The following is a 27515-nucleotide window of genomic DNA, read 5'->3' as shown; positions in this document are numbered from 1 at the left end:
GCATTTAAATTTCATTAGGTCCCATTTGTTTATTTTTGTTTTTATTTCCATTTCTCTAGGAGGTGGGTCAAAAAGGAGCTTGCTGTGATATACGTAATAGAGTTCCCTGTCTTTTTTGCTATTACTCTATGTAAATTGGGACTTAGATAACTTCCCCCCAAATGTTGATACTTTTGCTACCACTGTTGCTGTAAAATATTGAGACCAGTATGTGGCATTTAGAAAGAGCTTAAAGTAGTATTACCATCTGTTTACTAATGAAAAAACTGAAGTTAGTAAGTTACTTGAGAAAATTCTTTCAGGCCAATCTTAAGTCTGACCAGCTCTAAAACTGTGGGATAATTAAAAGAATAAAATATTTCATGTCATGTATAAATTACCCAGTATGTTAAGGTTGGTCAATAAATATTGATGCTGTCTTTTTTTTCTTCTACCGTTATTGAGATGTAATTGACATGCTGCCATTCTTATATATGTACACATTAAAAATTTGAATAATAATGTGAGACTTTAGGGTAAAGTCAGGAGGATCTTTTCAAAGTATCCAAGATTAAATGTCATAACAATTTTTATCCTTATTATTTTGAATAAGTATGATCAGAAAAAAAGACTAATAAAAAATTTCTTTAAAATCCAATTGAACTATGATTTTATGGACAATGTATAACAGAGCTGTACTTCTGAGATTAAACAATATTTAGTATAATTAAATATCTCCTCATCATTACTTTACTATTGCAAGTGTGACTAGGTGTATGAATGACTGGATGGAAAACTGACTTTAATTTTAGTTCTGTCATCATTCAAAGATAAACTGCATTCTTCATATATTAATATATTAGTATTCCTTAAGAATAATGCACTGGATTTTAAAAAAAAGGTAAAAATAAAAGTAGATAGACATATTAACTAGTAAGACATTCAGAGCATTCTCTCATGTAAGGTTTTTCCCCAAACATTATTGATTTTGGCCCAGAGATAAACCCAGTCACTGTGAGTGATAAACTATTATCAAGTCCCATTGACTTTTTCCCTCTTTTTGCTGTAGTTTTTGTCAGGTCAATGAATTATCCTTGGCTTATACTTTGTTCTCTAAGGCATAAATCAAAATTTTTTTAAATGTGGGATCCTCATAAATTTGGAGGGATAAAGAGAAATATAGCCTGAAAAGAATATCTCTGCTTTTGTTTATTTGAAATATCTTGCTCTGATTCATAGAATGTCAATATACTTGCTATTTATTAATGATTAGATGTGGTTTGTTTTCATAAATTTTGAATTTGTTAATGAACAGAAAGAAAAGGGTTTTTTCCCCTTATTTTTACTTCAATAGTCATAACATACTGATACAAATAACTTCTGTAATTGCAATTAGTAAAGAAAACTATATAGCCACAATATTATTATTAATAATCACAAACTTTTATTAAATATTTAGCTTCTTCCAGATGCCATATTAAGTACTCCGTGTGTGTATCTATCTACCATCATCATAATTATCCATTCATCTGTCCATCTGATGGATTCCTCTAAATCTAGAAAGTAGATATTATTATAACTCTATTTCGTAAAGGTAAAAACTGAGGCATAATGAGGCTATGTAACTTGCCCATGTTAACGTATTTAGTATGTGGTGAGAAAAAATCTGTATCCAGGTCATCTTGTTTTGTGCCTGTATGCTTAAAACTACTATATTATATATATGGCCTCTTTAATGTGACAGCAAACTTACATATGATGGTTATCAAATATTCTATTTAAAAGTTTAAAAGTACTGATATTTAGGTTAAGCTCTCTCAGATTACATTCTATTAAAAGACACCCAGAAATAACACAATACACTAAAAATAAAACAAGAAGTGATTTAACCCAAAACAAAGAATGTATTATTTTGAAGCATTTAAGTTGATAGTTCTAACAAGTACTACAATGGCTTAAGAGTAGTTAGAGAGCTAGTATAGCACTGAACTTTCCTGTAATGCTACCGTTTGGACCTTCTCTCTCACCCAAAAATTGCCTCCCACACCACATTAGTTCATTCAAATTTTTTTTTTTCATTTTCATAGTAATGTTGCATTTTCTGGCTGTAAACAGTATATTTGGCATTGTATAATTTTTAGCAAATTGTATAAATTTTAGCAAATAAATGTAACTTACTGAGAGAGAATAATACACAGCTAACATTTTTAAACTACAAATTATACTGAATGTAATATTTTGCTTGTTTTGCAAGCGTATGTCTTTCCTCTTTATCATTTATATTAATGGGATCAAAATTTTCCCAAGAACTACCGACAAGATACAAAATGTTTACTAAATACCACTTTTCTAATTATCTCTCAATAACATTTTCTCACAACCAGTGTAACACAGACATTTAAGTTGTAATCAAAGCCAAATAATTTAATACAATTATAACATAAAACCTATTGTAAGTCTATGTGATATTTTAGTGTTATTCAGGATTTCACAAATGGATGTTGAACTTCTATTTATATTTTCTCAAACCTTATATTTGAGGGACAATAGTCAAAGAAAAGCTAATATAAGTATTATATAATAGGAGTGCACAGAAAAAAAGAGGACCATAGAACAGGAAAAAAATATTTTTAAAAAGTCTAACAGGGCTTCCCTGGTGGCGCAGTGGTTGAGAGTCCGCTTGCCGATGCAGGGGACGCGGGTTCGTGCCCCGGTCCGGGAGGATCCCACATGCCGCGGAGAGGCTGGGCCCGTGAGCCATGGCCGCTGGGCCTGCACGTCCGGAGCCTGTGCTCCACAACGGGAGAGGCCACAGCAGTGAGAGGCCCGCGTACCGCAAAAAAAAAAAAAAAAAAAAAAAAGTCTAACAAAACTTGAAACAACAAATTAAAATGCCATGAAATAACTCCTGGGTTCATGAGCAACCTGATAAATGATCTTTCCAAACATGTCATATCATGCCCCTTCCTTGCCTACAATTTTTCTATTTCTTTTCACTGCACCACAAATTAAACTCTAATTCCTTATTTTAGGGGGCAAGTTTACATATGAGCTAGTTTCCATTTCCTTTGAACTCAGCTCTTACTTCTCCATATTGTTTTCTACACTGTAGCCACAATGGCCTATTTTCTTATCAAGAACACTTCAAGCTTATTCCTGCCTCTGGGTCCTTACTGACACTATTATTTTCTGAAGCAAAAAGCTCATGGAAAAATAAGTCTTGCATGATTTATTTTTGTATCTTTTCAGATTTCCTATTAAATGTAAACTTCTTAGAAAAGCTTTCTCTGAACATCCTATCTAAATAACCCCATATGTCACTACTGTATTACTCTGGCTATTGTGCTGATTGAACTTGTCACTTCCTGAAGTTATCTTCCATTTATTTGTTTCCTTTTTTTACTGGCTGTATTCTCAACTCTAAAGTGTAAGTTTTGTGATAGTAAGGATTTGCATATCATATTCATTACTATACCCTTAGCATTATGAATACTGATGCTTACCTAAATGATCAATAAATATTTGCAAATTTAAGAAAATGGTCATTTAGAAATAGAACACATTTTACTTTATCATTATTGAAACAAAATACACTTTTACTCACTCCTCCACTTTCCTATGACTTAATTCTTATGAGCATGATGACTTAAGTAGACTGTCATTTGGAATAACAAACCTTAAACAAGATTACCATGGGAAGTGAAAACAGTGAGTTGATGTGATAAGCAACATGAATTAAAATTATTGGATTTTCTCACACTGATTAGTTCTTTAAATGCTGAGTGATTCACAGGAATGTTTCCTTTTAAGTTAAATATCATGTTTGATCTTTTCTTTAAAAAAGGGGGTATTGTGTTTTTTATGGCTGTGTAACAAATTACTGCAAACCTAGTGGCTTCAACGATGCCCACATATTTGCTCAAAATTCTGTAGGCCAGAAATCTGGACATGGCATGACTGTATTCGCTCCTCAGGGCCTCAAAAGGGCAAAATCAAGGTGTTGGCCGGGAAGTTTTCTCATCTAGAGCTCGGTATCCTCTTCTAAGCTCATATAGTTGTGGAAGAATTAAATTTCTTATGGTTATGGGACTGAGATCCTTATTTCCTTGCTGGCTATCAATTAAGAGCCATTCTTAGGCCTCATATGCCATTCTCATTCCTTCCCACATGGTTCCCTTTATCTTCAAAGAAAGCCAGCTGTAAAGTATTTCCTTCATTATCACTCATGTCCAATCCCTCTCACACTTCTAATCTCTTTAAGAGTTCCCCTGATTATGCCAGGCTCACCAATCTCATCAATTTGTCAACGTATCTCTTTCTCTCTCACTCTCACTCTCAGAATCAACTGCACCATCTAACCTAACCTATTCACAAGTGTTACCCTCCATTATATCCATAGTTTAGGTCCACACTCAAGGAGGGCAGGGAGATTATATAGTGTCATCACCAGCAGGCACAAATATTAGAGACCAACGTAGAATTCTGCCTACCATAAAGTGATATTTTCTTGGTATTTAATCAATGTATAAATTTTATAAACAATGATTTATAGATTTAACTATTTTAAAAATTAATAAAATTGTTATTACTACAGGCAATGGAATATTAAAACAGTAAATAGGAAATCTGTTTTTTCCAGATATATAATTTATATAGAGATTGTTAAAACCTTAGATAGAGGACAAGTTGATCTCACTTACTTCTCACTTCTTCACTTACATTCTCACTTACTTCTAAAACATTCTCAAATAAGTGTAATTTGTAGTTAAGAGCATTTGTTTGTGCATGAATAGGTACTTACAGATATTTATTAGCACCCAAGAGATAACCAGTTTGCTTAATAACTAACTGAAATATAGATGAGATTTAATTTTAAAATTAGATTATGTGTACATTAAATCTGGAATGGTGAAATGTTACCTGTTTATTAGCATGGAAGTAGGACAAAGGTTTTCAGCCAGTTAGTCATGTGAAGAGCAGGTAATATATTTCTGTTTCACAGGGACTTCGTTGTCTGTTAAATTGAAAGGGAATCTGTTAAATCATCCCCTTCCCATGATCCTAAAATCCTTCATCTCCACTTTCTGCTATGAAGATATTATGATTAAACTCTTTATCCCTGCTTATCTTGTCCACAGCAAGAAGCCTAGGTCAAGATCACTCCTCATTTCCCACACTTTAATTTCCATATTGCTGTGGGTAATGCCCATTCTAATGTGATCTCTCAGCTTCTTCCCAACTTCTGAAACCTTACACTTGGATCTGAAACCCAGGGATTGCTATAAGCAAAATAGACTCTTCTCAAACTTCTGCTAAATGCTTCCTTTCTCTTTTTGCTCTGACTTACGATTACCTTTCCTTGAAGATACTTCTTTGGTAACAGTAGGTCTTCGGGTGTTATAAGTGTTCTCCTTTCTCCTTGTAGCTTCCAGACTTTTCTCCAGTTTCTTCCCTACAGTTCCCTAGATTTGAATTGCATTTTAAATTCTACTTTAATCTTCCTAGTTGCAGTTTACTACTGACCTCTAAATCAATCTTTTCCCTGTGCAATATTTCCTGCAATATTGCCTCTCTTTCCAGCACAATTTGTATTCTAATTCTGATACTTATATTTTACTGGTACATAACATTCAATAGAACTTCTATGAAATTTTGAAAAATCATGGAGATGAAGGCTATCTCTCTCTAGAAACTGTATGTTGCTGGGTTTTGGTAAACATAATTTTTTTTATACCAATAGTCTCTGCTTTTTATGAGAAAATTCACTTTATTTATAGCTAGTATAATAAACAATATATTTTGTGTCTCAGCTCAAATCCTTTCTTTCTCATTACTCTTTATGATACTAAAGCTGGCATCCTGAAAACTTTATTTCCATCTTCTCAACTATTACTCTGTCAGGCTCAGCCAAAGGAGACAGAAGAAGGAGTCCGAGGTTGGAGAAAGAAGGGACTTCTCTTCCTCTTTGCTTCCTGCAAACATCCTATTTGCTAATGGTTCCTGTAAATGTCACTATGCAACACTATCTCATGCAGCTGTAGCAGTTCCTTCTGCAGAAGTAGCTGAATCCAATGTGCTATTTTGCCAATACTTCCAAAACCAACCTCATTGACCCCCATCATGGACTGCAGCACTGGCTGATCAGGGTCCTCCTGTCTCCCACTAGAGGTTTGGTTCCCTGTCCTTTGGGATCCTCTCTAAGTTTCTAAATTTTAATAATTCCAAACACTTTTTTTTTTTTTTTGTGGTACGCGTACCTCTCACTGCTGTGGCCTCTCCCTTTGCGGAGCACAGGCTCCGGAAGCGCAGGCTCAGTGGCCATGGCTCACGGGCCTAGCCGCTCCGCGGCATGTGGGATCCTCCCGGACCGGGGCACGAACCCGTGTCCCTGCATCGGCAGGCGGACTGTCAACCACTGCACCACCAGGGAAGCCCCAAACCCTTTTTCTTTAACCTCTGCCCTATGAATGGTGATGCTTCCTTAATGAACTTAGAATTCTCTTTTAATCTTTTAAATTTCCTAGTTAAAAATTTTATACATAGTTAACCATTTGCCATACTAATGTGTCTTTGTTTTCAATAAGCTCCAGCTAAGGCATCAATTCTGCTTGGAACCTGGTGAGCCCTTTAAGTCAGTTCACTGAGATTCTTCTTCAGGTTAAGAAACAAGTTTTCAGTTATTTGTTCAATTCTGTCTCTTCTCTCTTTTTTTTCTAAGAAGAAAGGTACACCTATGATTCAAGTGTTAACTGTCTTGAATGTATCCTTCAAATCTTTGTTTTCCTTTTTCTTTTTTTTTTTGCATGATTTTTGTTTGTGTATTCCTCTGTGTTTTGAAATAGATCTTACATATATTTCAATACATTAATTTACATCTCCAAAGAGATATAAAATATTGGACAATCAAGTTTTCATTTAAATCTCTTTTTTGTGGTGGTACTAAGCTCCTTAAATGATTTTCATTAGTGGTGGTATTGTTCAAACCATCATTAAATCCTCAGTGCTGTGCAAAACATTTCTAAGAATTTACGCTAAGAATTAAATGTGAAAAGATGTGAGCAGAAGACTATCATTGCAGGCTTATTTATGAATAGCTGACCACAAGACACAGGAAAAATATCCAACTCTGATGGATCAGTTAAATAAATTATGGAGTAACACATGATAGAATGGTGTTATAAAGTGTTTCAGGTCATGATTTTGGGCAGGTTATTTCTTTATGACTCATTTTCTTAATTGCAAAATGGGCAAAATGATAATAATATGTCCTTCCTAGGATAGTTGTGAATATCTGCTGAGTTATGCAAGCAAAGCATTTTAAACAGCACCTGTTACATGGTAAATCTTAATTAGGTTAATGTTAACTGATATTATTATTCAGCCATTAAACTGTATTTTATTATATTATATAAATGTAATGTATTCATGATATTTTGTTAATAAAATTAACAAATATCAAGCTAGTTAGAAACAGTAAGTACAGTTTAATTTAGTTTTCTTGGATGCACAAATTAATAGGGAATACAAAATCTAGATAACGAAGAGATTACATATAAAATATATATGGCAGCCTATGACCTAAATTACTTACACAATTCTCTCTAGGTAGAATAACTGTAATTTTTTTCTTTCTTTCTTTATTCTAAATTTTTCTAACTTCATGTAATAACTATATTCTACCTGTTTAGAAAAAGTTTTTTAAAAAGTTGAATTTTAAATCTTATTTAAAGTCTTATTTAAGTCTTAATATTACAATAATTGTCCTTATCCTTGTTTATTTTATGACAAAGTATAATAATTGAAATCATCCTTTATATCTTTTTTGGTCTTAACATTAATTATACATTTATGGAAGATGTGTTAGTCTTTGTAAAAATAAAAATTATTTAATTGGATGCCAATATTACTTTTTGTAGATAGATAGAAATATGTAAATATGAATATTTTAGATAATTGAAGGGACTCAATAAATTGTATCTGAGTTCTGATCAAATTGAGAAATGAGACAAAAGGATGGCAGATAGAGTAAAAGAATATTATTTCACTACATTACACATATGAATAATATATAAACAATATATAATGTTGTTTCAAAATATTCTCAAGATGAAAATGAACCAGTTCCTGAGTAGACGCAAAATTACTTCCTAGAGTACCCAAGAAAACTTCCTCTCTTCAAAACTTACAAAAGAAATCATTACTAAGTTTAAAAAAAGGCAAAAGTGTATAAATAACATTCTTGTTAACCTTTCTCCTTACTGATAAAGAAATAAAAAAAAAGTATCAAAATTCTTTCCAAGACTAATATGTATAATAAAATTGATGGCATAACCACACAGAAAGAAATTATGTAAATAAATTTAAAACACAGAAAGTTAACAAATTCTTAACTGGTGATACATGCTAAAAAGACAAAAATAAATTAATGAAAATTCTAGAATTACTTTTAATAATCATAGTCTTGGTAATGACATAGGAATATTAATTTGAAACTTTAATATAAAGTGTAGCATAAAACAAAGAATAATCATACTAATATCATTATGATGTTCACAACTGAAAGAAAAATATGTGTTATAGATGTATATATAATCAAATAATATAAGTAATTCTATAATTCTTAAAGCTGAATTCAAAATGTAATTATAAACTTACAATAAATTAAATCTTATTTCTGTTTAAAAATAGTGTTTTTCCACTATTTTAAAAGCTTAGGAACAAAGGGCAACCTGATAGTGAAGAGCACCCTTAGAACACAAATTAGGATTTTGGTTTATAAATACCACTTCCCATTTCTAGTAACCAAAAGATTTTAGAAAAAAAAAATTTTTAAGGATGGGAAAGAAAATGAAGATCATGTTACATGATAAGCCTGTAACATCTTGTCTTATCAGACAGATACAAAGCTAATGAAAAATGTTGAGGGAGAAGCTTTAAGATGGTGGAAGAGTAAGACATGGAGATCACCTTCCTCCCCACAAATACATCAGAAATACATTTACATGTGGAACAGCTCCTACAGAACACCTACTGAACGCTGGCAGAAGACCTCAGACCTCCCAAAAGGCAAGAAACTCCCCACGTACCTGGGTAGGACAAAAGAAAAATTAAAAAACAGAGACAAAAGAATAGGGATGGGACCTGCACCAGTGGGAGGGAGCTGTGAAGGAGGAAAGGTTTCCACACACTAGGAAGCCCCTTCACTGGCGGAGACTGCAGGTGGGGGAGGGGGAAAGCTTCGGAGCCACGGAAGAGAACACAGCAACAGGGTGCGGAGGGTAAAGCGGAGAGATTCCCACACAGAGGATCAGTGCCGAGCAGCACTCACCAGCCCGAGAGGCTTGTCTGCTCCCCTGCCGGTACAGGCGGGGGCTGGGAGCTGAGGCTCGGGCTTCAGAGGTCAGAACTCATGGAGAGGACTGGGGTTGGCTGCGTGCACACAGCCTGAAGGGGCTAGTGTGCCACAGCTAGCCAGGAGTGTGTCTGGGGGAAATGTCTGGAGCTGCCGAAGAGGGAAGAGACTTCTCCTTGACTTTTTGTTTTGCAGTGCGTGAGGAGAGGGGATTAAGAGCACCGCCTAAACGAGCTCCAGCGACGGGCGCAAGACACGGCTATCAGCGCGGACCACAGAGACGGGCATGAGATGCTAAGGCTGCTGCTGCAGCCACCAAGAAGCCTGTGTGCAAGCACAGGTCACTATCCACACCTCCCTTCCGGGGAGCCTGTGCAGCCCGCCACTGCCAGGGTCCCAGGATCCAGGGACAACTTCCCAGGAGAGCACAAGGTGCACCCAGGCTGTTGCAACATCACGCCGGGCTCTGCTGCCACAGGCTCGCCCCAAATTCCATAACCCTCCCTCCCCCCGGCCTGAGTGAGCCAGAGCCCCCTAATCAGCTGTACTTCAACCCCATCATCTCTGAGCGGGGAACAGATGCCCTCAGGCGACCTACATGCAGAGTTGGGGCCAAGTCCAAAGCTGAACCACAGGAGCTGTGCGAACAAAGAAGAGAAAGGGAAATTTCTCCCAGAAGCCTCAGAAGAAGCAGATTAAATCCCCATAATCAACTTGATGTACCCTGCATCTGTGGAATACCTGAACAGACAACGAATCATCCCAAATTGAGGCAGTGGATTTTGGGAGCAAAAAAATGTATAATTATTCCTTTTTCTCTTTTTGTGAGTGGGTATGTGTATGCTTCTGTGTTTGATTTTGTCTGTATAGTTTTGCTTTTACCATTGGTCCTAGGGTTCTCTCTGTCCGTGTTTTTTTTTTTTAGAATAGTTTTTAGCTCTTGTTATCATTGGTGGATTTGTTTTTTCATTTGGTTGCTCTCTTCTTTCTTTCTTTTTTTTGTTACTTAAAAATTTTTTCTTTATTTTTAATAATTATTATTTTTTATTTTAATAACATTATTTAATTTATTATTTTTCTCCCTTTCATTCTTTTCTTCTCCTTTTTATTCTGAGCTGTGTGGATGACAGGGTTGTGGTGCTCCGGCTGGGCGTCAGGCCTGTGACTATGAGATGGGAGAGCCAAGTTCAGGACATTGGTCCACCAGAGGCTTCCCAGCTCCACGTAATATAAAATGGTAAAAATCTCCCAGGTCTCCATCTCAACACCAAGACCCAGTTCCATTCAACAACCAGCAAGCTACAGTAATACACACCCTATGACAAACAACTAGCAAGACAGGAACACAACCACACCCATTAGCAGAGAAGCTGCCTAAAATCATACTAAGGTCACTGACACACTGCACCACAAGATGCAGACCTGCCCACCAGAAAGACAAGATCTAGACCCAGCCACCAAAACAGAGGCAATAGTACCCTCCACCAGGAAGCCTACACAACCCACAGCCAACCATAGCCATTGGGGGCAGACACCAAAAACAATGGGAAATTCGAACCTACAGCCTGTGAAAAGTAGATCCCAAACACAGTAAATTACGAAAAATGAGAAGACAGAGGAATATACAGCAGATGAAGGAGCAAGGTAAAAACCCACCAGACAAAAAACAAAGAGGAAATGGGCAGTCTACCTGAAAAAGAATTCAGAATAATGATAGTAAAGATGATCCAAAATCTTGGAAATAGAACGGAGAAAATACAAGAAACGTTTAACAAGGACCTAGAAGAACTAAAGAGCAAACAAACAATGATGAACAACACAATAAATTAAATTAAAAATTCTCTAGAAGGAAGCAAAAGCAGAATAACTGAGGCAGAAGAAGTGGAAATAACTACCGCAGAGCTGAATAAAGAAAAAACAATAAAAAGAATTCAGGACAGTCTCAGAGACCTCTGGGAAACATTAAACGCACCAATATTCAAATTATATGGGTCCCAGAAGAAGAAGAGAAAAACAAAAGGACTGAGAAAACATTAGCAGAGATTATAGTTGAAAACTGCCCTAATATGGGAAAGGAAATAGTTAATCAAGTCCAAGAAGCACAGAGAGTCCCATACAGGATAAATACAAGGAGAAATATGCCAAGACACATATTAATCAAACTGTCAAAAATTAAATACAAAGAAAGCATATTAAAAGCAGCAAGGGAAAAACAACAAATAACACACAAGGGAATCCCCATAAGGTTAACAGCTGATCTCTCAGCAGAAACCCTACAAGCCAGAAGGGAGTGGCAGGACATATTTAAAGTGAGGAAAGGGAAAAACCTACAACCAAGACTACTGTACCCAGCAAGGATCTCATTCAGATTTGATGGAGAAATTAAAACCTGTACAGAGAAACAAAAGCTAAGAGAATAGAGCACCACCAAACCAGCTTTACAACAAGTGCTAAGGAACTTCTCTAGGCAGGAAACGAAAGACAAGGAAAGGACCTATAATAAAAAACCCAAAACAATTAAGAAAAAGGAAATAGGAACTACATATCAATAATTACCATAAATGTAAATGGATTAAATACTCCACCCAAAAGACATAGACTGGCTGAATGGATACAAAAATAAGAACTGTATATATGCTGTCTACAAGAGATCCACTTCACACCTAGGGACACATATAAACTGAAAGTGAGGGGGTGGAAAAAGATATTCTGTGCAAATGGAAATCAAAAGAAAGCTGGAGTAGCAATTCTCATATCAGACAAAATAGACTTCAAAACAAAGACTATTACAAGAGACAACGAAGGACACTATACAATGATCAAGGGATCAATACAAGAATAAGATATACCAATTTAAAATATTTATGCTCCCAACATAGGAGCACCTGAATACATAAGGTGAATACTAACAGCCATAAAAGGAGAAATCGACAGTAACACAATCATAGTAGGGAACTTTAACACCCCACTTTCATCAATGGACAGATCATCCAAAATGAAAATAAATAAGGAAACACAAGCTTTAAATGATGCATTATACAGATGGACTTAATTGATACTTACAGGACATTCCATCCAAAAACAACAGAATATATCTTCCTCTCAAGTGATCATGGAACATTCTTCAGGATAGATTGTATCTTGGGTCACAAATCAAGCCTTGGTAAATGTAAGAAAATTGAAATCATATGAAGTATCTTTTCCAACCACAACAATATGAGACTAGATATCAATTACAGGAAAAAATGTTTAAAAAACACAAACACACGGAGGCTAAACAATACACTGCTTAATAACCAAGAGATCACTGCAGAAATCAAAGAGGAAATCAATAAATACCTAGAAACAAATGACAATGAAAACACAACGACCCAAAACCTATGGGATGCAGCAAAAGCAGTTCAAAGAGGGAAGTTAATAACAATACAATCCTACCTCAAGAAACAAGAAACATTTAAAATAAATAACCTAACCTTACACCTAAAGCAATTAGAGAAAGAAGAACCAAAAAAAAAAAAAAAAAACCCAAAGTTGGCAGAGGAAAGAAATCATAAAGATCATATCAGAAATAAATGAAAAATAAATGAAGGAAACAATAGCAAAGATCAATAAAACTAAAAGCTTGTTCTTTGAGAAGATAAATAAAATTGATAAACCATTAGGCAGACTCATCAAGAGAAAAAGGGAGAATACTCAAATCAATAGAATTAGAAATGCAAAAGGAGAAGTAACAACTGACACTGCAGAAATACAAAGGATCATGAGAGATTACTACAAGCAACTATATGCCAATAAAATGGACAACCTGGAAGAAATGGAAAAATTTTTAGAAAAGCACAACCTTGTGAGACTGAACCAGGAAGAAATTGAAAATATAAACAGACCAAACACAAACAATGAAATTGAAACTGTGATTAGAAATCTTCCAACAAACAGAAGCACAGGATCAGATAGCTTCAGAGGCAAATTCTCTCAAACATTTAGAGAAGAGCTAACACCTATCCTTCTCAAACTCTTCCAAAATATAGCAGAGGGAGGAACACTCCCAAACTCATTCTATGAGGCCACCATCACCCTGATACCAAAACCAGACAAAGATGTCATCAAGACAGAATACTATAGGCCCATATCACTTATGAACATAGATGCAAAAATCCTCAACAAAATACTAGCAAACAGAATCCAGCAGCACATTAAAAGGATCATACACCATGATCAAGTAGGGTTTATCTCTGGAATGCAAGGATTCTTCAATATACATAAGTCAATCAATGTGATACACCATATTAACAAATTGAAGAATAAAACCATATGATCACCTCAATAGATGCAGAAAAAGCTTTTGACAAAATTCAACACCCATTTATGATAAAAACGCTCCAGAAAGTAGGCATAGAGGGAACTTACCTCAACATAACAAAGGCCATATATGACAAACCCACAGCCAACATCATCCTCAATGGTGAAAAACTGAAAATATTTCCACTAAGATCAGGAACAAGACAAGGTTGTCCACTCTCACCACTTTATTCAACATTGTTTTGGAAGTTTTAGCCACAACAATCAGAGAAGTAAAAGAAATAAAAGGAATCCAAACTGGAAAAGAAGTAAGGTTGTCACTGTTTGCAGAGGACATAACATTATACATAGAGAATCCTAAAGATGTTACCAGAAATCTACTAGAGCTAATCAATGAATTTGGTAAAGTAGCAGGATACAAAAGTAATTCACAGAAATCTCTTGCATTTCTAAACAGTAATGATGAAAAATCTGAAAGAGAAATGAAGAAAACACTCCCATTTAGCATTGCAACTGAAAGAATAAAATACCTAGGAATAAACCTACCTAAGGAGACAAAAGACCTGTATGCAGAAAATTATAAGACACTGATGAAAGAAACTAAAGATGATACAAATAGATTGAGAGATATACCATGTTCTTGGATTGGAAGAATCAACATTGTGAAAATGACTCTACTACCCAAAGCAATCTACAGATTCAATGCAATCCCTATCAAACTACCACTGGCATTTTTCACAGAGCTAGACCAAAAATTTTCACAATTTGTATGGAAACACAAAAGACGCCGAACAGCCAAAGCAATCTTGAGAAAGAAAAATGGATCAGGAGGAATCAGGCTCCCTGACTTCAGACTATACTACAAAGCTACAGTAATCAAGACAATATGGTACTGGCACAAAAACAGAAATATATGTCAATTGAACAGGATAGAAAGCTCAGAGATAAACCCATGCACATATAGTCACCTTGTCTTTGATAAAGGAGGCAAGAATATACAATGGAGAAAAGACAGCCCTTTCAATAAGTGGTGCTGAGAAAACTGGACAGCTACATGCAAAAGAATGAAATTAGAACACTCCCTAACACCATAAACAAAAACAAACTCAAAATGGATTAAAGACCTAAGTGTAAGGCCAGACACTATAAAACTCTTAGAGGAAAACAGGGAGCTCACTCTGTGACATAAATCACAACAAGATCCTTTTTGACCCACCTCTTAGAGAAATGGAAATAAAAACAAAAATAAACAAATGGGACCTATTGAAACTTAAAAGCTTTTGCACAGCAAAGGAAACCATAAATAAGCCAAAAAGACAACTTTCAGAATGGGAGAAAATATTTGCAAATGAAGCAACTGACTAAGGATTCATCTTCAAAATTTACAAGCAGCTTATGCAGCTCAATATGAAAAAAAAAAAAAAATCCAAAAATGGGCAGAAGATCTAAATAGACATTTCTGCAAAGAAGATATATAGATTGCCAACAAATATCAAAAATGATATTGAGCATGAAAGAATGCTCAATATCATTAATCATTAGAGAAATACAAATCAAAACTACAATGAGATATCATTTCACACCAGTCAGAATGGCCATCATCAAAAAATCTACAAATAAACGCTGGAAAGGGTGTAGAGGAAAGGGAACCCTCTTGCACTGCTGGTGGGAATGTAAATTGATACAGCCACTATGGAGAACAGTATGGAGATTCCTTAAAAATTAAAAATAGAACTACCATAAGACCCAGTAATCCCACTACTGGGCATATATCCTGAGAAAACCATAATTCAAGAAGATTCATGTACCACAATGTTCCTTGCAGCCCTATTTACAATAGCCAGGACATGGAAGCAACCTAAGTGTCCATAAACAGATGAAAGGATAAGGAAGATATGGCACATATATACAGTGGAATATTACTCAGCCATAAAAAGAAATGAAATTGAGTTATTTGTCGTGAGGTGGATGGACCTAGAGTCTGTCATATAGAGTGAAGTAAGTCAGGAAGAGAAAAACAAATACCATATGCTAACACATATATATGGAACCAAAAACAAGGTTCTGAAGAAACTAGGGGCAGGACGGGAATAAAGATGCAGACCTACTAGAGAATGGACTTGAGGACATTGGGAGGGGAAGGGTAAGCTGGGACAAAGTGAGAGAGTGGCATGGACATATATACACTACCAAATATAAAACCAATAGCTAGTGGGAAGCAGCTGCATAGCACAGGGAAATCAGCTCGGTGCTTTGTGACCACCTAGAGGGGTGGGATAGGGAGGGTGGGAGGGAGGGAGGGGCAAGAGGGAAGAGATATGGAAGGGAAGATATATGTATATGTATACATATAGCTGATTCACTTTGTTATAAAGCAGAAACTAACACACCATTGTAAAGCACATATACTCCAATAAAGACGTTTAAAAAAAAAAGTTAAGGTTTTATCAAGAGGACTCAGGAGCCAACAAGAGGAGGCTGTCCAACTAGTGGAAGATTTAAAAATTTGAGCATCAGTTAAGGACAATAACCACAATGAATTAATCAGATCGAATACATTGAACTCTGAGATTATAAATGTAAAAAAATTAATTATGATATTCAAAGAATGAAAGGAATCAACATTTTATTTTTGTAACTAGAATAAAAAAAGAATCAGGTATTTATTCTGATTTCTAGCATATATTTTTCTTTCAAGGTAACCACATAATTGATGAGGGAGAATTTCTCTTTGAGAATGTATAGAGGCATGAAGAAAGAATGAAAGAGTTAGAATATTGCCATTTTAACTTTAATCAGTCGGAAATAGAAAAAAAAAAAAACTTCAAACAGATAGAGGGTTTAAACCTAAGCTTTACTGCTAGCATCATAGTTACTGATGAAATTTTCTTGTTGCCTAAATCAGAAGCAAGAGAGGATGTTTCATTTTAACACTTCTATTTAACAATATAATTTAGGTTCTAGCAAATGCAGTAAGGCAAAAAACAAACAAACAAACAAGAAAAGAGATATAGATGCTTTTCTCTGCTGATGACATGATTATCAATGTAAAATCCCAAAAGAATCTACAGAGAAGCTACCTGGTATAACAAGTGAATTTAGCAAGATCTCTGAATAAGTGACTACAAGATCAATATTAAATTTAAAAAAATTATATGCTAGTAACAAACAACTGAAAAATTAAATTTAAAACTACCATTTATAGTACTGTTATCAAACAGTTAATACCAAACAATAAATTTGATAATTCCTAAATTCAACTAAATTCACAAATTCAGCTAAAATTGTGTAAGATGTTTTTACTGAGCACTGTAACATATTGCTAAAAGAGATTAGTGAAGACCTAAATAAGGGATATAACATATTAATTAATTGGAAGATTCAGTTTTGTTAGGATGTCAATTCTATCCATATTGTGTCACCGCAATGCCTTTTTTGTTGTTGTTGAAATGGACAAATAGATGTGAAAATTTGTATGGAAATTTAAAAGACCTAGAATATAAAAGGGTATCAAAAGAGAGAGAGAGAGAGAAGGAATGAGTTAGAGAGACAGAAAGAGAGGGACTTGCATTACATGGTTTCAAAACTCCATATACAAATACATTAATTAAGGTAATATGGAATTGGTGTAAGGAATAGAACATAGTTGAGGGTAAAAAAAATAGACCCACATATATAGTCAATCAAGCATTTTTTGACATAGATGTCAGTGCAATACAACTTGAAATGAAATATTTTCCCTAAGTTGTGCTGAACAACTGGATATCTTTATGGTCAAAAACAAACCCAATCTCATATATACAAAATTTTATCTGAAATAGACAATAGATCTAATTGTAAGTGCTAAGACTATGAAGTTTCTAGAAGAACACATGAGAGAATATTTTCATTCCCTTTATTTGGGCAAAGATTTTTTACATAGGATACCATTTACAAAATTAAAATGATAAAAAATTTATTAAAATAAAAATTACTGTTCATAAAAAGACCTTGATTAGAAAATAGATTAAACCAAGACTAGGAAAGAATGTTTGCAGTTTATACATCTGACAAAGATTTATATCTATAATATATTAGGGACTCTTACAATTTAATAAGAAAATTCAATTCTTAAAAAATGGGGAAAGTCAACAGACACATACACAAATGTTCAATAAGCACATTATCATCAGTCGTCAGATAAATTCAAAGTAAAATCACAATATATTACCACATACCCACAAAATGGCTAAATTTTTAAAAGATAAAAGAAGATTAACAAGGTCCAGTGTTGCCAAGGATATGGAGCAACCTGGACTCTCATGTATTCCTTCTAGGAATGCACAGTGTGGTTCCACCTTGGAAAACTCCATGGCAGTTTCTTAGAAAGTTAAATATACAATTTACCGTAGGATCCCAACATTCCACTCCTGAGTATGTAGCCAAGAAACATGAAATTATATATTCACAATTATCCTATACAAATGTTCATAGATTTTCTACAGCAGACAATATTTGAAAACAACCTATGTATTCACCAACTGAAGGAGCAATGAATATATCTGTAATGTTAAATTAATGAAACAAGGAGGCCATTAGACTGAGGTGACTCTAATGCTATGGAAGCCTCTGAAAGCAAACCTAATCTAAGCCTGTAAATGTCTCAAGGTTACAAAATCAAAATGCTAAGAACAACCAATCAGAGTCAAGTAGGCTTTAAACTATAGCCAATTATATACTTTCCTTTCTTTGCTTCTGTACTTTTTCTATATATCTTTCCACTAGCTCCTTACTAGGGAGTACTCCTAAATACTTCTGGTTTGGCATGGCTGATTCCAATTGATTTTTACTCAAATAAACTCTTAAAATTTGAATATGCTTCAGTTTATCTTCTAACAGTAATATATCCATACTATAGAATATATCTGGGCAATAAAAAAACAGATTTATGATACATATAACAACATAGATGAAACTTCAAAACATTATGCTGAACAAATGAAATGAGGCTTAAAAGAGAACATGTTTGATTTTGTTTATTTGAAATTCTAGAACATTTATGAAGCTTATTTTCAGTCATAAAATTTTTAACATTGCCTTTTTCTAGGTGATGAGATGGGAATGAAAAGCTTATATATTGATTATGGTTTCAGTTCTATGGGTATAAACAGTTGTCAAAATACATTACACTGTTAAGATCTTTGCACTTCACTATATGTAAATTAAACCTCAGTAAGAAGACTGAAATCAATAACAACAGCTTTTTCTTTGCTTAGAAAACTGGAAAAAATAAAAAACGCAAACCCCTGAAAAATAATGGATCTAGCATTGATCCTCAGTGACAACTAATATTACAAAAAAAGACTCAATTGCCTATTAAGAAACTCTTTTTGCGAAAAAACAAACAAAACCCAAAACAGCATCAATGAAGTTCTTTTGCCAAAACATAAACCTTTATATAATCTAATTTCTATATCTAGCTAGCAGATTACAGGAAATACACTGTTTAGAAAATCATGTTAAACCACAAGAATGCAAAAAGGCAATATCCAAAATATGGCGGTATTCTGGAGGACAAGCAATCTGTTTTCCACAAGTAAATTTTGAAGATATAAATGAGGGTTTGTGGAATCTACAGATTAAAAGATATTTAGGAGACCTTTAAAGTGAATGCCATATATAAACATTTTTGGGTCCTGGAAATTTTGGGGGTCTTACATAGTAAATATGTATTACATAGATAAATAGACCATATAGATAGATAGAATTATAAATCTTTATTTATATATAAGCATTAATATTGAGATTATTTATTAATTTATAATCTATATCAAAATATAATTTAGTGAGACAGCAATAGAAATTTGACCATTAGATATTTCATTATAGTAAGAAATATTTGTCATTTTTATACTATAATGGAATCATGGCTACATTAGAAAATACGTGCTTAATTTTAGAGACAATACTATATATTTATACTATTTGTATCAATATTTATACATGATTTATATATATTTATAATAATGCCTGAGACCCTTTTAAAACTAATTCAACAGGAGAAATAGGGAAAAGGGAGTTATAAATGAAATGAGATTTTCCATGAGTTAGATTGAGTGAAACTGGATGATAGATATTTGAGAATTCCTAATACAGTTCTCTCTACTTTTGAATACGTGAAATTTCCATAAGTAGCTTAAAAAGCCATCATAATGTAACAAACAATGACACTTGCAGTAATTATACCCAAGTAGTTCACAGAGTTTCTTTGAAACTTTTTAAAGATGGCAACAGTCCAAAGTACAATACAAGTAAGTTAAAGCAAGTTTATGGTGGCAAAATATTCTATTCTAGATACAAATGTCTCTGATGATCAGTATGAATAAAAACCTGTTTTTGCATGTATAGAATAATAGATATTCTTTGAAAAATTTTATTTACATATGTGGATGACTTTCTATAACCTAGGTATCGACAAACATCATCAATAATCAAAGGCCTAATGTTAATGATAAGGATGTCACACAGACCTAACTTTTTCCTTCATTAGCTAATAATTGCCTTAATACAGAATAGTAGTGTGATTCCTTAGATATTTTCATACAAGCTTCTATTTATTTTTCTTCCAATTTAATGACACACTATTTCTGCTGATTGCCATTATCTTCCTTGCCTGAATCTTTTATAATTTCCAGTATGCAAAACTAGTCTGCAAAAGCAAAATTTCAACCTTAGCCTGAGTAGCAGAGAAGGCCAGACAATTAGAAACCAGTGGTGATGTTCTTTCCCAATAAGATTGTTTCCACCGACACATATACCACCAGCCCCTTCCATACACATACACACACACACACACACACACTAACAACCTCTATTATGCTATACAATTCTAATCATACTAATATGGGAAGTTATGAAGTTGCATAAAAAAAACTTAAAATGGAAAGAATCAACATTTGGCATTCTAGGAGTAGTGTTGTCTCAGACACCATATATCTTAGTTATTTTATAACTTATTTTTCAAATAAGTTTAATAATAAGTTTAAGGCATCTTAATGTTTGTCTCCTGAGGCGATTTTGGAAAGCAATGGTTGCTAAATCTCCTAAACCTCTGATGGAAAAATATTTTCTCTTCTTTTATATTTATCCAAGATCCACATGGAGCAGGAGTCCTGGCATAATGAACACCAGGCAGTAGCTTTCCCTAGCTGAACACTTAGTAAGTAATGGCTGGAATTTAAATTCAAACTTATATGTCCTTACCAGTATGTAGAATACATCTACTGCATATTGCTAGAGTGATGTGCTTTAATAGTCTAACATATGGATTGGAATGATAAACGTCCCTTAAGAATATTCAGAAACCATGGGGATGTATGTATATGCATAGCTGATTCACTTTGTTATACAGCAGAAACTAACACAACAATGTAAAGCAATTATACTCCAATAAAAATGTTTAAAAAAAGAATATTCAGAAACCTAATATATAATATCCATAAATATTCTGATGTGTGTGTATATATATGTATGTATATACATATATATATATGTGTGTGTGTATATATATATATATATATATATATATATATATATATATATATACCCATTTTGTGTCTAGAGAGATATAACTCAAGGACTTATTCATCGGTAAGAATACTATTTTCCTCAAAAGCAATTTGCTTAACACTTCAATAGATAGAACAAAAATGAAGAATCAAATTCCCAGAGATTTATTTATGGAAAAATAAGACTAGCAGTGCTACATTTAGGTAAGAACTCTTTTGAAGTACATGCTAAAGAAAGTCTATCTTAGTGAGTAAAATCCTCAGCAATGTATCCACAAATGTTCTGCCTGTGAGCACTGCTGACTTCCAACTAAGAGAATGTCATTACTAAGTGTATGCCTAGTAAGGCAAATTAGAGGGCTGCCAGGGTTTCTTACTCTAAGCTCTATTTAATATTACAGGATAATCTTTCAGAAATGATAATTTTGCTTTTCAAATATTGAGTGCTCAGCCAAGTTAAAAGTTTAAAATAATCAGGAATTAAATATTATTTCTGGTGAAATATACCTTGCTAAAAACTATTATCTGATCCTCCCTAGTTTTCCTAACTCTCTCAGGAATATTTTAAATGCAAGTATATATGTAAATTTGTGCATTAAAACTAATCCAAAAATGAATTCCTATTTTCAGATTTAAGATCATGGAGCACATAATAAAAGTCACAACTAATATAAACTTTATATTAACTTAGTATAAAGTTTATCATTTGTTTTCAACTCTACCAGGACAGGTTTCTTATGATCTACTCCAGTGAATACAGCCAAATTGCTTAGACCTAATGATTTGTCATTAGACTGATAAGTAGGGATTCTGTTTTAATAGTCAATATCCTTTGAATTTGTTTTACTTGATTTGTACCTCATTTTGACAATATCTCTGACATTCAACTAGCATGCAAGACCCTGGCATATACTGAACACTGAATATATATTGATAGAATCTTAGAGTTGAAATGTAACATGGATGGTAAGTCATTCAAACTCTCCTATACATAAGAATTTATTTTACAGATTCTTCCTCCAAGTAAATTTTGCATCTACCCCTTTATTTTCATTACTGATACCATCACTTTAGTTTAAAGCTGCATATGCTTACAAACTGTTTAAGAAGCAGTGATATCCCTACATCCTTGTCACCATTTTTGTGCCTTTGTTGCATTAGGTCTAATATCCAAGTTAACTTCTTTCTGCCTTTCTGCCTAGAAAAATCTCCCAAGATCTAGTTTAAGTACAGACTTATCTGTGAAATCTTGATTATCCTTATCCATGACATTTTCCCTCCTAGGAATTCATTATCAGCATGAACCCTGCTATCAAATAGTTTAAAATCCCTCGATAATTCAAAGAAAGAAAACTTCAAAAAATGACTAATGACATGATCCAGGGCTAAGTGAGTGATATAAACCATAAGTGCCTGTCTGAGGCAAGAGAAATCACCAAGGACTGGCACAAGATTTGTGTTTATTGAAAAATGGCAACATGTCTGCAAAGAGGAAGGCTCCAGATTTTAGGGATAATATCAGGAAATAATAATCTGGAAATAGATATAAATGTGAGAAAAAAATCTATTACTCATCTGTAGACAATTTCTGAGAAATGTACATGAGCACATAGTATATTAAATAAATTTCATGAAACTAAATTATTTTCCCCAAATCACCAGGATCCCTAAGATTTATCCCAATACAATTTCAAAGAGATACCACTCCATGATTTAAATAAAATTAGATGCAATTTAAATCACTGTAACTTGCAACAGGAGACGTCCTTTTAATGGCAGAAAGTTTGGTTGCATTAAATGAATAATGCAAACAGAGCTAGATAGTGAAAATATATCTGGGTATTCCTAGCATCCTTCAAAAGAGAAATAATCTGACTCTGCATGATCTGTCCCAGGTATTCAGACAGGAAATTCTCTAGAGGGGAGAAGGGAAATTCATTTCAGTACTACAGCATGATAGAAATATTTCTTAAAGAACATTAAATTTCCTTTGTTCCAATTCAGTACACTCCAGATAACAGTCTGATCTATCATTTGTTTTTCTGAGTAGATACATTAAACCCCATTACGACAGTTTCTCATGATTGTATATTAACACCTAGGATACATATACCCTCATAGCATTCTGAAAAATTGACTTAACTATAACAATTTTTACCATAAATGAACTATTTAAAGTAATCCAAACCCAAAATATATATATTATTGAATAATCAGAATGAGTCTAAAAGGAAAACTTTTCATCAATGGTTTTAGTATTAACTTTTGATAATTAATGTAAAATTGAAAATTAATTATTAAAAAATAGAGAATAGATAATTTTAAGTATGTTACAGGTTTTAATTTTTTAAAATTATTTATAATAGTGTGTTAACCTTGGTCCTCTTTAGTCAGCTATATGATCATATGTATTAGTGCTAAAGATGAACACGGTTGAAAATAAAATAGGAGTTTTGAAAGCTAGTTTTTGAATAATTATACTTAAAAGGAACTAATTAACTGTAATTCATAAATTGCCTCTATGAAATGAAAAAAGTGAAAAACAATTTTTAATAGACCTTAGGGTCTATACTTCACCAATAATCTTCTAACAAAGGAACAAGCTTAACTATAGTTATTGTTAAATTTTCAAAATAAACATCACCTAAATTAAATACCCCAAATCTTACTTTCTGTAAAAGATGTAGTCTGATAAAATTATCCATTTGTCATATTATCTGAGTAATTTCAAATATATTCATAAACACTGAAATTCATATTTGGGTAAGGAAAGTGACTTGGCAGTCAGTTAGGATAATGACTGTTAGTTTTCTCATTCCTTCAGATTTTATTTTCATATTCAGATCAATTCTCAAGAATGAAGAAAAGTTATATAGATGGCAAATTAACATTGCTCATAATTTTGCTCTCCTCTATTTTTCATCACTTGGTTTATTTGCATGAAAACAGGGCCTCTGATTCTTAAGAATTCATTTACTGTCTCAGCACACAAAGTCACAAGCTCCTCATTAAGAAGTATGATCATACAACAATAGAAGGCAAAGGTGAATAGGACCCCAGAGATAATACAAGCTACTCTTTACATAGATGAAGACAGTAAACTTCTAGAAAATATAAGATAATACAATATAACTTTGTATTTTTAACAAAGGCAGAATTCTGCTCAACTCTTCCTGAATTCCAAAAAATTATTTGTATTACATTACCAAACTGTGTCACCAAGGTATTTAAATGACTTACTTTTAGATCTCAGGATAAAAAATACCTTCTTTTGGTCATGAGGCTTATTGATGATGATTTTATGTTTTGAATGTTATTCATTTTCTTTTGGTATTATTTTGACAAACCATACAACGGATAATAGTTTTACTTAAGGGATGGTTAGTCTGTGCTAGTCTCTTCCTATTTTGATAATCCCCTTTAATGCAAAATGGAAAAAAACTGTAAAGAAATTTATGAGCAGCTTTGTTTCTAGGTATGGAGTTTTGGAAAATTTCATAAGGAATATGAATAACACAATAATTGCTTATCCAATTTTAAATATTATAAGTGGATTTTATTTTGTATTAATAGACTTTGTTTTTTAGATAAGGCTTAGGTTTTCAAAAAAATGAGAAGAAAGTACAAAGAGTTCCCATATATCCCCTTTCCCTGTTCCCACCCTTTCACCTCAAATTGTGTGGTGACACAATTTCCCCTATTATTTACATCTTCCATTCCTGTGGTGCATTTGTTACAAATGATAAACCAATACTGATACATGATTACTAACTAAAGACCATAACTTATATTAGGGTCCATTCTTTGCACAGCTTCATAGGTTTTGACTAATGCCTAATGCAATGTATCTTCCATAAGAGTATCGTACTATTAAAGGAATAGTTCCATGGCTCTAAATATCCCCTGTGCGCCACCTATTCATCCTCTCCCCACCTACCTTTCCTACACCATGAAGCCCTAGAAACCACTGATTTTATTTTTTTTACTGTCTATATCATTTTGCCTTCTCCATAATGTCATATAGTTGGAATCATACGGAATGTAGCCTTTTCACTTAGTAATATACATTTATAGGTAAAGTGTTATAATGTAGCAAAATAATTAGAAATATTTTATAAGAAAAGAAAGCATATAAAACTAAAGTATTAATAATATTAGATAGTCATGTTAGTTCATTGGACTCTGCCTTGTGCAACAATTAGGAGAAAGTAAAAATAATGCCAAAGAACTGTATGAGATGCAAAAGGAATGGTGAGGTAAAACAAATGAGTTAATGTGTAGAAAGTCTATTTAAACATAATCCACATAAAATAACATTAATAATTTATGAAGTATTGAGTTTAAAAAATTCAATAAAACACTGGAAAAGATAGCAAGTCAACAGAAGATAATAAAATAAAATATTTTAGAGTCTGTTGTTGAGGAAGGGAATTATGGTATTAATTTAATTTAGACTTAATTTAGACTTTAAGAATGCAGCATAAAAATTTAAGCTCACCCACTAAAAATTATTTTTTTATAAAAGTATCTTCCAAACTAGTACATAGGAAAAGGAATAAGAAAAATAGATATTAAAAAAGCAAAAAAAAATCCAAAAGAGAGAGAAGGAAAGATTGAAAATATAAAACACAGAGAGAATTCAAGAGATACATCTAAAATAAATATAGAATACAGAGAGATTTAATAAACATATTAAAGTACCCAAAAGAAAGGTAGAGTATCTATGCTCACATCAGAAAAAAATAGACTTTTCAAAAGTGGATTGTTTCACTCCAAATGAAAAATTTCCAATTCTTTAAGAAGATACAACAATCATGGATTTCATTAATTTAATGAAGTAGTCTCTAAATAAAGCAAACTGTTGATAGAACTACAGAGACATAACAGATCTATATAGGTTGTACATATAGAATCAGCATGTAATACAGAATTAACAAAAATAAAAAGGGTCATATTGCCATATTAGTATAAAAAAGCTATGTTAAAAGTTTTAAAATTTAGAAATGGGCAAATTCTTGGCAATAAAGTTTTCTGATATTGACTAAAGAAATAGAATGATTAAATAGTCCTCTTATCCATTAAATAAATTTAATTATCATTTAAATTTTTTTAAGAGAAGACACGACCAGGCTAATATAATTTTACAGAAAACTTGTCCATACTTTTTAAGAGCATATTATTCCTATTTTGTAAAATATCTGCCAAATAATAGAAAAAGAGGAAATACTCCTCAACTAATTCTACATGTTCAGCATTACCTATATACCAGTGCATTACAAACACATAGTAAATGTTTACTAAATATGTTTACTGCCTCCTTACAAATCAGACAACGGCATATAACTGCTACAGGAATGGATCTTCCTACATCCCAGTCACACCTCCACCATTTTAGGCAACAAGACCACAAATGTGTGTGCATTTCAAAACATAGACAACTAGGGCCCTTATTGTATTGCTGGACGGTTCAGTTAACTTCCTGTCTACATTTGATCCAGGGAGGAGAGCCATTTAAATAGAACAAACCTTACCAACAACCTAACTGTTTCAGACCTTCCTTCCTATTTATTTCTGCTATTATTTCTGGTCAGAAAAAAACAAACACCTTTTTAGCCCCTCTCCCTCTCTCTCCCCTCATATAAATTTTAATTTCTTTTTTTTTAACCTATCTTACATTTTAAGACAAATTTCCTTCATGAAGCCTAATCTAAGTACCCTAACCACAAAGGTTGGACCACGTTCCCATTCTATCCTCCTGAAAGTCTATCACAGCACTTACCATACTGTATTACAAAAATGCTCTTTTCTCTTTCTCTTTCTCATTCTCTCTTTCTCCTTCTCTCCTCCTCCTTCTCTCTTTCTCTTTCTTTCTCTACCTAGGTAGGGAGCTCCTAAAAGGACAGACTGTAATTCTTCTTTTTTTCCACAGCACTTAGCCCAACGCCTCTGTTAAACTGAAATAAAATGAACTAGCAAACAACAGCTTTAGAGGTTTCATAATATGCTTTTAAATCATGTTTTACATTTTTTCTAGTCTAAATAATCTGACCAAAAAACATAACCTATTAGGTAGATTTTCAACCTCATCTTGTCCTATTGGTTGCAATAGCTATAGAAAACATACAGTTAAGCAGGCGGTAGAGAAGTCAAGAGAAGTGTTAGTTTTTAACTTTGCAAATGCACACTATGTAACTCTGCCATTGCACACTATGTAACTCTGCCCAAGCAATGATATTTTGATTCACTTTATTCCTTCAATACACTGCCACTTTCCAAACTGTAGCCAAGAGTACAATATAAATATTCTCAAATGAAGTATATTCAGCTTTTTTTCAACT

Source organism: Grampus griseus (genome assembly GCF_964374135.1).
Source record: "Grampus griseus genome assembly, chromosome: 5".
NCBI classification, from domain to species: Eukaryota; Metazoa; Chordata; class Mammalia; order Artiodactyla; family Delphinidae; genus Grampus; species Grampus griseus.
The sequence above is the reverse complement of the archived record's forward strand: the minus strand, read 5'-3'. Positions refer to the sequence as shown.